The following is a 10992-nucleotide window of genomic DNA, read 5'->3' as shown; positions in this document are numbered from 1 at the left end:
ATTTTTAGAAAGGATTTTTTGCCCCATTTGACTTATTGGAGTAAGATTTGAGGTTTAGAAGTGAAAAATTTTAATTTCGGTATAATTTGGAGTAAAAGGGTAAAATGGTAATTTTACCATTCAGAATCGAAAATTTAATTTTTTGAAAGGATTTTGATCAAATTTAATTATTTGGAGTGTGAAATGAGTATGAGGAGTGAAAATTATGCATTATGGAAAATTTTCAATTTTTGGGGTAAAAATGTAATTTTTGAAAAGTTCAGGGGTAAAAGTGTAATTTTGAAAAATTTGCTCCACCAAAACTTTGGAAAAATCTGGAAATATCACTTAAGACTTGGATAAGTCAAAGGGAATGCATGGTGAAAGAAAATAGGACAAGTGGATGGCTAGAAAAAAGAAATGAATTAATAAAATATTTAAAATATGAATAAAATAATATTATTTCATTAAACAATAAAAATGCATAAAAAAAATCAGCCCACCCATTCTTCTTCTTCAACATTCGGCCAAGCAAGAAACAAGAGAGAGAAAGGAGAAAACAAAACCCTAGAGAGAGAAAATCAAAGAAAAAGTGTGAATTTTCAAGGAAATTTAGTGAAAAAGGTGAGATTTTTTCTATTAAGCTTGAGTTTTCTTATTCCCAAGCATTTCTCTTTATTTTCCATGATTAAATTACATGTTTTCATGATGAATTCAATTCTGAAAAAATGGGTTAGGAGAGAGAAAGTTGTTGGATTTATTTGATTTTAATTTATGTTAGTGTTTTTAGTTAGTTTAGCATATTTAGAAACAAAACAACAAGAAAAGAATTTATTTTCTCCCCCAACCATTAATGGCTGAATTTACCATGTAGTGAGTGAGGATGAGTTTGATTTTATTCTAGGAGAATTGGTTAAGGAATAATGAATTATGAGCCTAGAAAAATAATGGGATTTTTCGGAGCAAAAATACGAATTTTTACCCACTAGGGGTATTTTCGTAATTTACTATTGGGACTGATAATTTGCATCACACTGAGGGACATTAAGTTAATTTGGGTGCAATTGAGGTATAGAAACTGAAAAGAATTAAATTGGAGTTTAAACGAACCCGTTAGGAATTTAATCGGGTGATAAGACGAATTAGGCTAATACCGGATTTAGATAGTTACCAGTGCATTTTTGCATTCCATATCATGCATTGGTAGTCCAAATTAGTTTAATTTTGATTTAGTACCAACTTAGTGAATTCTCGATTTTGTACTGTGTCAAGGTGGTGAGTCCTCCAATAAAGGCAAGAAAATTACATCCGAGGACCAGTAGACAGAGTGCTTCGAAAGTCTGCATTCTAGACATTGTGAGTAAACTTATTATCGTCTTAATTATCTAGAGTAGTTTTATACAACTATGTGATTTTATGAAAAATGGGTTTGAATGGTAAATTGTTATGTTTTAAGGGAAATTGTGATTTTATAAATTTTCTGAAAAATCGAATATTGGTTTTGAAAATAGAGTAATTGGAGACTGCTAGTTTGTGTTGCAAATTTATGGTTCTGAATTGAATGGCTTATGACAATAAATGAGCATGAATGGCTAAACTGATTTTGGTGTTATAATTATTTATACTGTGTATTCAGCCTTGAGAGGCTAGGTTGTGATAAATTGCCATGACATGCTAGAATGAATTTTATTGATTGGTGGATTATATATTAATTATTTACTGCAGAGGGAGGTTCCGTGGACCAGTTTATTAGAGAGGCACGGTAAACTCCATTATATTATTACCTCGAATGGAGAGGCGCGTAGGGTATCTCCTGGGGTATAGCTTAGGGTTCACTTCACGCCAAACCACCACGTGAAGGGGAACTCAGCCAACGCCAAGGAACGGCTGTATTTTTTTCAAACAAAAATATATTTTAAGTGTACACAAAATTTTAACAGCCTTGGCGGACTCGGTTAGATGCCCTGCGCAAGGTATCACCGAGTATGAGTTTTGGCACGAGCCAAAGTTTTAAGAAATTCGTAAGCGAAGTTGATTTCTCGATTTTTATGGATTGATTTTATTTGGTTGAAATGAGTTGAAAGGTAATGAAATTACAGTATGATGATTTATTTTAATTGTCTCCATTTACTCGACTTTAGATAGTTTAGATGGTATCTGTTTACTCACTGGGATTTTATAATCTCACCACCCTCATTTCCTCACATTTCAGGCTCAGGGAATTCCATAGTTAGCTGATTTTGACAAGGACTTTCATTTGGACTCGAATCGGTAAAAGCTGTAGGTTTCCAGCTTCCGATGCATTTTGGATAGATGTGGGCCCACGTGTCACTGTAAAAGAAATTTTATGCTTTGGTTATTTGTTTTATAGTATATATGTATATAATTATCTTTTACGCTATAAGAATTATGTATCAATAGTTTTATGAAAATTATTTTACAAGAAAATAGTTTATTTTATTGAATATTTTTATTATATTCAAATGGTCAAATTTTCACTTCAAATGAACGTTTTAGATACTTAATTTTTTTTTAAATCATTAAATATATATTTTTGGCTTACCTACTATATTTTTAGCAAGTTTCGAGGTTTTCGACAAAAATGACAAAAATGCCACTATGAGCAAAAAACAAATGTTATGTTATGATTTGGAAATGATTTGTAATCCTTTGTATTTTGATTATTTGATAACTATTGCTCACCGGGGAAGTGCGAAAGCTGATACGAGAGCCTTGCGAGGTTTCGATCGACATTCGGGGTGAAGAATGTTTGTCGAGGCTTCGCGGCGGTTGTCACGGGCTCGATGGGGAGTTCCGGGTCGTGACAAAATCAACTTTGTTGTACCTCTAAGTACAATACCGACTTTTGTAAATTTTTCGGGACTCTCCTAGCATGCAATCATGCTATCATCACATGTATGTCATGACTAATATTTTATAAGTTCGGGCTTTACACTTTTCCTAAAAAACACAACTATCTATTTCCAATACACACAATTGTCTATATTTTAACAAATATAACTGTTTGATTTTTGACATATTATTTGAACAAATATAACTCTTGAATAATCATAATTGTTCAAAAAAAGTTTTTTTTATTCTTTCATTATTATTGTTGAAACTGTCCAACATAATCAAAATATAGTGAAGTATTGTACATCTTCATTCTTCTAATTTTGTTGAGTTGATAATAATAATAATAATATATATATATATATAGAATAGAACTAGTTCGGAGCAAATGATAAACCATCAGAACCATCCATAAAATCTAACAATGAATAGGAAAAGTGAAGGGAACAATGATTGTCAGACTAAATACCAAAATTAAAAAGAAAAAGACTAGACAAATTAAAAAGCATTAAAGATTTTGGAGGATTATCCACTCCTTAATTTTAATTTGAAGTACTCGAAATTATAAAAAAAAACAATAATTGCAAATAATACTAGTCTTAGATCAATGTTTTTTATTTTATTTTTTGAAAACAACAGTGACAATAAAGCTTAGACGCATTATATGAGTCTAATGCTACCTTTATTCTACCATCTAATAGTTTAGGTACGGTCAAGAGTCAATGACACAACAACAATGCGTCGATCCCGTATTGTTAGGAACACATATAGTGTAAAGCCTAACCTTATAAAATACTTGTCATGACATACATGTGATGATAGCATGATTACATGCTAGGAGAGTCTCAAAAAATTTACAAAAGTAGGTATTGTACCTAGAGGTACAACAAAGTTGATTTAAGCCTCGAACTAGATCAAATAGAAATTTTAAGGTGAGATTAAGAGCTTCACAGTCCATGGATGACTCAAAATGGTAATTCGGAGTTTGAGGATCAATTTGGAGTCAAACCGAAATTTTCACTACCAAAGGGCAAAATGATCATTTGCCACCTAGGGACAAAATGGGAATTTTTAGAAAAGATTTTTTTGGCCCCATTTGACTTATTGTAGTATGATTTGAGGTTGAGAAGTGAAAAAAAAATTGTGATCCAGGTATTTTTCGGAGCATAAGGGTAAAATGGTAATTTTGCCATTCTAGGGGCAAAATTATAATTTTACACACCCGACACTTGTTCAGCACATGAATTTTACCCAATTTTATCATGGATAATTGAACGGATTTATATGGTGGAGAGAGAAAGCTTAATAGTTAAGAAATAAAAATGGGCCAATGAAATGGTGACACATGGCATGTTAATATCCATTTATTTTTTTTAGCCTTAAAATCAACAAAAATCAGCCTATTTTCTTCATTATGGTCGGCCAAAGCATGAAGTGAAGAAGAACAAAGAAAGAAAAAAAAACCTAGGTGGGAAAATTAAAGAAAAAATGTGGGATTTCAAGGGATTAAGTTAATAAAGGTAAAATTTTGTGATTTTATCTTGTGATTTACACTACCCATGCTTTCTTTTTCATTTTCCATGCTTAGAACTCAAGTTTTAATGGTGAATTCATGGCTGACCAAATGGGTATGGAGAGAGATGAAGTTTGATTGATTTGATTCTAAGTTATGTTAGTGTTTTTAATTAGTTTAGCATATTTAGGAATAAAACAACAAGAAAAACAATTCATTTTCTCCCATTTCCCATAAGAGGCCGAATTTTCTAGGGAGGATATTGAGGCTGACATTGATGATATTTCATGATATTTTGGTGGTATTTAATGATTGGTGAGGCTAGAAATTGAATGGGAAATTTTGGCATAAAAATCTGAATTTTTACCTAATGTATAGACATGTGTGATTTATGATTCGCACTAATAAATTAAATCATATTCATAGTCATTGAGGTATTTTAAGTATAATTGGAGTGTAGAAAGTGAAAGAAATCGATTTGGAGTTAAATTGGAAGTTTTAGCCAATTACACCGAGAATAGTGCGAATTAGGTCGAATACCGTATTTAAACGGCTATTCGGACATTTTTGTATTCCATATCATGCATTAATAGTCTAAATTAGTTTAATTTCAATTTAGTACCAATGTAGTAAGTTTCTTGATTTTGTACTATGTGTAGGTGGTGAATCCTCCGATAAAGGCAAGGAAATTGTACTTAAGGATCGGTAGTCAGAGTACTCTAGAAATTCGACTCCCAAAATAGTGAGTAACCTTATCATCATTTTAATTATCTAAAGTATGTTTTAACTCGATTTTGGTAAAATTTTATGAAAATGAGTTAAATGGCTAAGTTTAGGTTTTGCAAACAAAAATTTGTTTAAATGAAAAGATTTTGTAAATTGTCTTGAAACGAAATAATGATTTTAAAAATAGAGTAATTGGAGACCACCGGTATGTTGTAAATTTATGATTGGAAATTGATGGCTTATGTTATATTGTTATTGTGTTGGCATGACTAGTTGGGCTGTGTTTTATGAATTGTGTGAATTGTTTTCTTTTACCCTTGCAAACTGGGTAGTAAAATATTAGCCTTGTCATGCTGTCAAAATTTTATTGTATGGTGGGTTTAGCTTATTGCAGTAGGTGGATTCTGTGGACCAGCCTATTAGAGGGGCACGGAATCTAGATATATATATATATATATATATATATATATATATATATATATGTACCTCAGTCGGAGAGGCACGTAGGGTATCTCCTGAGGTGTGGACAGAGTTCACGTCACGCCGAACCACCTCGTGATAATGAACTCCGCTAACGCCAAGGAATGGTTGTGTTTTTCAAACTAAAAATATGTTTACATGTATACGAACTTTTTAACAGCCTTGGCGGACTTGGTTAGATGCCTTGGCCAAGGTATCTCGGAGAATGATTTTGGCAGGAGCCAAGCTTGTAAGATACTCATAAGCCATGTTGAATATTTAAATGAAATGAATATTTATGTTATGAAATACATATTGAGATGAAATATTTTAATTGTCTCCTTTTGCTCGACTTTAGATATTTCGGATGATGTTTGTTTACTCACTGGGATTATAAAATCTCACTACTCTCATTTCCACCCATTTCAGATTCAGATTAGACTGTAGATAGCTGAGTTCATCGAGGACTACCCTTGGATTTGCATTCCTTCAAACTGTAGGTTCACAGTCCTCTTTACTTTTCGTTATTCGGGGGCCCACTGGTCATTGTAAATTAAATTAAATACTCTGGTTTACTGTATTATAGTATGTATGAATTTACTTTGCTTTTACGCTACAAAAATTATCTACGTATAACTCTGAAAATATTGTTTAATAAGAAAATAGAAATCTTTACTTAATATTTATTTTATTTTCTTATTATATCCAAATAATCATAAATTTGTTTTAAACGAATGTTTTAGACATCTAAATTTATTTTTGATTTTGAAATATATGTTCTGCACTTATATACTACATTATTGACTGGTTTCGAAATTTTTGAAAAAATAACCAAAATACCCCTGTGAGACGAAAATTAATATTTTATTTGTTTTAAGTTGGAAACAGCTTAAAATCTTTTAGAACACGATATTTGACAATGGTTGCTCACAAGGGAAATGAAAAACTGATATTAAAGCCTTACGGGGTTTCGGGTTGACATTTCGGGTAATGAGTGTGTAAAGCCCGACCTTATAAAATACTATTCATGACATACATGTGATGATAGCATGATTACATGCTAGGAGAGTCTTGAAAAATTTACAAAAGTCGGTATTGTACTTAGAGGTACAACAAAGTTTATTTAATCCTCGAACTAGATCAAATAGGAATTTTAAGGTGAGATTAAGAGTTTCATAGTTCATGGATGACTTAAAATGGTAATTTGGAGTCTGAGGATCAATTTGGAGTCAAATCGAAATTTTCACTAACTAGGGGCAAAATGGTCATTTGCCACTTGGGGACAAAATGGGAATTTTAGAAAAGATTTTTTTTTTTGACCCCATTTGACTTATTAGAGTATAATTTGACTTATTGAAGTATGATTTGAGGTTTAGAAGTGAAAAATTTTAATTTCGGTATAATTTGGAGTATAGGGGTAAAATGGTAATTTTGCCACCTCAGGGGCAAAATTGTAATTTTCCACCACCAGGATATTTTTTCCAGCACATGGTCTTCCTTTGTCTTCATCTTTGACCCTTGACTAAACATGTGGTGGAGATAAAATGTTTAAATTTTTAAAATTTTAAAAACGGACCAATGACATGATGCCATGTGTCATGCCTTTATTAATTTATTATTTTTCTTTTTAAAAGGCACAAAATCAGCCCATCTTCCACCCCATGGCCGGCCAAACCAGCAAGAAGAGAGAGAAAAAAAAAACAAAACCCTAGAGAGAGAAAATCAAAGAAAAAGTGTGAATTTTCAAGGAAATTAAGTGAAAAAAAGGTGAGTTTTTTCTATTAAGCTTGAGTTTTCTTATTCCCAAGCATTTCTCTTTATTTTTCATGATTAAATTACATGTTTTCATGATGAATTCAATTCTGAAAAAATGGGTTAGGAGAGAGAAAGTTGTTGGATTTATTTGATTTTAATTTATGTTAGTGTTTTTAGTTAGTTTAGCATATTTAGAAACAAAACAACAAGAAAAGAATTTATTTTCTCCCCCAACCATTAATCGCTGAATTTACCATGTAGTGAGTGAGGATGAATTTGATTTTATTCTAGGAGAATTGGTTAAGGAATGATGAATTATGAGCCTAGAAAAATAATGGGAATTTTCGGAGCAAAAATACGAATTTTTACCCACTAGGGGTATTTCCGTAATTTGCTGTTGAGACTGATAATTTGCACCACACTGAGGGACATTAAGTTAATTTGGGTGCAATTGAGGTATAGAAACTGAAAAGAATTAAATTGGAGTTTAAACGGACCCGTTAGGAATTTAATCGGGTGATAAGACGAATTAGGCTAATACCGGGTTTAGATAGTTACCAGTGCATTTTTGCATTCCATATCATGCATTGGTAGTCTAAATTAGTTTAATTTTGATTTAGTACCAACTTGGTGAAACTCTCGATTTTGTATTGTGTCAAGGTGGTGAGTCCTCCGATAAAGGCAAGGAAATTGCATCTGAGGACCAGTAGACAGAGTGCTTCGAAAGTCCGCATTCTAGACATTGTGAGTAAACTTACTGTCATTTTAATTATCTAGGGTGGTTTTTAAATGCTTTCATGAATTCTATGGAAAAAGGAATTTAAAAAGATAATTTTTCATGTTTTATGAATAAATGAGTTTCAATGAAATTAAATTATAAATTGTTTTGAAATTAATAGTGATTTTGAAAAATAGAGTACACGGAGACTGTTAATTGTGGCAATTTGATTGTTTAAATTAACTGGCTTATGATAAATCGAGCATGATTGGCTAGTTGGCAATTGTATTGAAATGCGAATTGTTTGGTTACCTTGAAAAACTACGAATTACAAAATTGCCATATCATGTTATTGAGTTTTATTATATGGTGGATTATATATTAATTAATCACTGCAGTAGGGGGTTTCTGTGGACCAGCCTTTTAGAGGGGCACGGTAAACCCCATTATATTCTTACCTCGAACGGAGAGGCGCGTAGGGTATCTCCTGGGGTAAAGTTTAGGGTTCACTTCACGCTAAACCACCACGTGAGGGAGAACTCAGCCAACGCCAAGGAACGACTATGTTTTCAAAACAAAAACATGATTTATGTGAAATGTGAATTTTAATAGCCTTGGCGGTCTCGGTAGGATGCCTCGGCCAAGGTGTCCCCGAGAATGGATTTATGGCACAAGCCTAGATTTTTATGAGATTTATAAGCCTCTTTACGTGTTTTGAACAAAATGTGTTCTAATACTATAACCCAGTTTATGATGATTTACTTTATTGTCTCCATGTACTCAACTCTAGATGTTTATGATGATGTTTGTTTACTCATTGGGATTTTATAATCTCACCACCCTCCTTTCCACCCATTTCAGGTTCAGTATAGACTGTAGATAGCTGATCTCATCGAGGACTACAGTGGGATCTGCATTTTCCAAATCGTAGGTTCACAGTCCTCTTTACTTTTGTTTATTCGGGGGCACTCTTGTTATTGTAAATTAAATAAAATATTTTGGCTTACTGTATTTAAGTATGTATAAATTTATTTAGCTTTTACGTTATAAAAATTATTCACGTATAACTCTATAAATTTTGTTTTATAAGAAAATAGAATATTTTACTTAATAATTCTTTTATTTTCTTATTATATTCAAATAACCATAATTTCGTTTTAAATGAAGATTTTAGACTTTTAAATTCATTTTGAATATGAATTGTGTGTTTTGTACTTGTATATTACGTTTTAGCCAGTTTTAAAATTTTTGAGAAAAATGACCAAAATACCCTTGTGAGACGAAAAAATAATATTTTATTTGTTTAAAGTTGGAAACAGCTTAAAATATTTTAGAACACGATATTTGACAATGGTTGCTCACAAGGGAACAGAGAAACTGATAGTAAAGCCTTGCGGGGTTTCGGGTTGACATTCCGAGCAACAAGTGTCTACCGGGACACCGCGGCGGTTGTCACGGGCTCGAGGGGAGTACCGGGTCGTGACAGAGTGTCTATCGGGACATCGCGACGGTTGTTACGGGCTCAGGAGAGTACCGGGTCGTGATATATGGCACCGGACTCGTATCCCTGATTGGAGCATATTTTTGTGCAATCAGCATTGACACGACAATTTTCTTCAATGTAGTAACAAGTTTGGCCGCTCACTCTAATACCTATAAAACAAACAAATATACACTTGCATGCATCATTATTTTTTTTAATTGTAAAAAAATATATATTAAACTTGATTCTTTAAGTAAAAATAGGATATATGCATCGTATACTAAATATTGTTATTTAATTACTTGAAGAAAGCAAGAGGCATATGATGAGAGTAGCAAAGCCCACTGCTTGCTTTGATGCTATTATAATTATAGGAACAGAAGGAAGGTTTTCAAGGGGAAAGTAAAGTAGGTAGCCTAGGACAAGGTAGGGTTTTATAACATGCAACTTTAATATTGCCATATGCATAGTTGCCTAGCAGCCCCTTATTATTTTTTAAAAAGGAAACCATATATATGTATATGGAATTCAAGATATCATTACCAAAAACAGAAAATTGTATATATGTTTAAATGTGTTTATTTTTGTTGAAATACTTGAAGGAAGAAATTGTAAGAAATAACCTTTCTCATAAAGTGATTTTAGAAATAGTCACCCACATGAGTAGACAAAAACATCTTGGCAAATTAATCTCCTCATATCTTCCTTCTACCATAGAGACAATAAATGCTTAGTTATTTCAACTTGCTCAACTCTCTCAACTCTTTGAACTGTATCTGCTCTATCAACTCTCTATTGAACACCATTGTCATTAGCTCTCTTAGCTCTCTGAATTGTATCAGTTTTGTCAACTTTCTGTTGAGCACCATCGTCATTGTGTTATGGTCCATCTCTCGACATCTAGCCATATCATCATCGATAAATAGATCCTGGAGCAAAGATGACATCAAGGTATGTTATTGGGTTTATTGTTGCAACACATTAATTTTTGAAACTTTTTGTGTAAATTAGAATATGTATTAGAAACATCGCCCAGAATTGTTACATGCCATGCATCTCTAATGCACATGGCATGTAAGAGAATTTATTGAAATAACATGTGTTAGCACATGGCTTGTAACATTTTTATTGAACATGGCGTGTAACATATTTAGAATATGACGTGTAAAATTTTTTGAACATGGCGTGTAACAACATGACTGACAAATTTTAGAACACAACATGGAATGTAAAATGACTGATAAATTTTTTTGTTTTCAAAATTTCAGTGGAGTTCCAATTGTGCGAGTTGTGATAAGACACGGTGGTCAGTGGGTAGATGGCATTTACAAGGGTGGCGAGTCACGAATGCTGGGGACTATGAGTTATTTGTCGTTTGCGGGCTTGATGAAGCTGGTTGAAGATGTTGTTGGGGTAAACTTAGAAATTCACGAGATTGAGTTACATGCATTGATCAATACACCCAGAGAGCTATCGTGCCCAATTATCAAGGACGATGAGGATGTT

General features: G+C 32.6%; 1 long non-coding RNA gene across 1 annotated transcript; it reads left to right on the top strand.

The window, feature by feature from the left end:
- Positions 1–7981: 7981 nt before the first annotated feature.
- LOC148762192 (uncharacterized) lies at positions 7982–9056 on the top strand. Its single transcript, XR_016026898.1, has 2 exons — positions 7982–8029; positions 8865–9056. It is a non-coding gene; the product is annotated as an uncharacterized LOC148762192 (long non-coding RNA).
- The last annotated feature ends 1936 nt before the right edge of the window (positions 9057–10992 follow it).

This window comes from Theobroma cacao, chromosome 6 (assembly GCF_053813885.1).
Source record: "Theobroma cacao isolate CCN51 chromosome 6, ASM5381388v1, whole genome shotgun sequence".
Taxonomy (NCBI): Eukaryota; Viridiplantae; Streptophyta; class Magnoliopsida; order Malvales; family Malvaceae; genus Theobroma; species Theobroma cacao.
The sequence above is the reverse complement of the archived record's forward strand: the minus strand, read 5'-3'. Positions and strand labels throughout refer to the sequence as shown.